The sequence below is a fragment of the Coenobita brevimanus genome, chromosome 111 (assembly GCF_032717465.1).
Source record: "Coenobita brevimanus isolate Jiangsu-jjx chromosome 111, ASM3271746v2, whole genome shotgun sequence".
NCBI lineage: Eukaryota > Metazoa > Arthropoda > Malacostraca > Decapoda > Coenobitidae > Coenobita > Coenobita brevimanus.
In genome coordinates, this window is record NC_137064.1 from 32,424,001 (window position 1) to 32,425,751 (window position 1,751).

The following is a 1,751-nucleotide window of genomic DNA, read 5'->3' on the forward strand; positions in this document are numbered from 1 at the left end:
CTGCATCCTTTCCAATAGCACTTCTTCGTGACTTACACCATATTCTATACTCCATATTTTCTTCCCGTTAAAGCTTATTTCGCGTAGCTCAGTGGTAGAAGAAAAAGACAATGCCATGGTTCTACATCCTTTCCATAGCACTTCTTCGTGACTAGCACCATATTCTAGTGTTAATCTCTTGTTACAGCTCAGCATTTAGGATGGAGAGAAGGAAATTTTACGCCTAGTTAAAGCGAACAGAGTATAGTTTCTTTGCTGTGATTGGTGGAAAGAGATTCAGTTCCTCGCCTGTGATTGGTGGAAGGATCTCTGTCCCCCTTTTCTGATTGGCTGTGTGTTGGAGCTTTCACTGGGTTATGACGTAGTTGTGACGTCACCGATACGCCATTGTTATGCTATCACCGTGTAAGAGCAGGCAATGGAGCCAGTCTTATTTTATTTTATTTTATTTTATTTTTGTTGTGAGATAACTTCCACAGGTGTAGAGTACGTGTAGTGTATATATATATAATAAAATAACACACCCACATCCTGTAAAGCACACCTCACCATCATCATATCACCACTACCTCCCTCGTCACTACATATACCACTTCCCTCACCATCATTCCCTCCCTCATCATATTCCCATTGCTGCCTTCTTCACCTCAGCATCTCCCAGCCTTCATTTCCCTCACCACCACTGCCTTCCTCCACCTCTCCACCACCTCCATCATCTTCATCACATCACCACCACCCTGTACTGCTTCAGCAACATATTTTCACCACAACCATCACCACCTCTCCATCACCGCTGTTATCATTCTTCCACCACCACCACCACCACCACACAACCGCTTCACCTGTCACCACCATCACCACGTTCTCACCACCTCGTAATGACTCACAGCGGTATTTCTTCCATCTTAAAGTACTTCCTTTGTAGCTTTCTCCTCCGTGTGTGTGTGTGTGTGTGTGTGTGTGTGTGTGTGTGTGTGTAAAGAGGAAGGCGAGTTTGCATGTATGTGTGATGGTGTTTATGTGTTTTTATTATATACTGTATGTGTGTGTGTGTGTGTCCGTGTACGTTTGCGTGGTTTTGTAATAAGTATATAAATAAATAAGTAAATACTGTATGTATGTATAAACTGTCAGTATGTGTGGCTGTATGTATAGTGCATATTGATGTGCATTTGAGCTTGCATACACCTACAGTACATACGTTTAAAACTCTTTTGTGTAGGCATGTAAGTTTTAGCCTCAAGCAACCACACACCACCACAATGGGGTGCTTTGGGGCCGCCATTGAAGTGGTCGAGCCTGCCACTGACAGTGAACAGTCGCACTCTTATGAATCATTAATAATATATTTTTGTGTGGACTTATGATTCAAATTAATATTTGTAATGTTTAGAGGAATTATTTTTTTCTCAAATAATTGAGAAGAAATGAAGGGAAACTGATTATTTTCATAGTAATACGTAAAAAATATTTATCCAGCTAGACTAGCATCAAATGAACTCCAAGATCCTCATTTATTTTGCATTAGTAGTCTTTTATTGTACTGAAAGAGGTGGAGTTACATTACTCACTATTGGCTGGAACGAAATACTTTGTAATTGCCCTCTTCAAGTCGATTACTAGCCAATATAAGTAAAAAATCGGTACGACGCTCGTAACATCCCAAATATCCAAGTGGCGCATGCGCATTGAAGGTACAGTCCCAGGGACAAGATAGACTCTGCTTTTGTTTACTAATATTGCGGCACCCA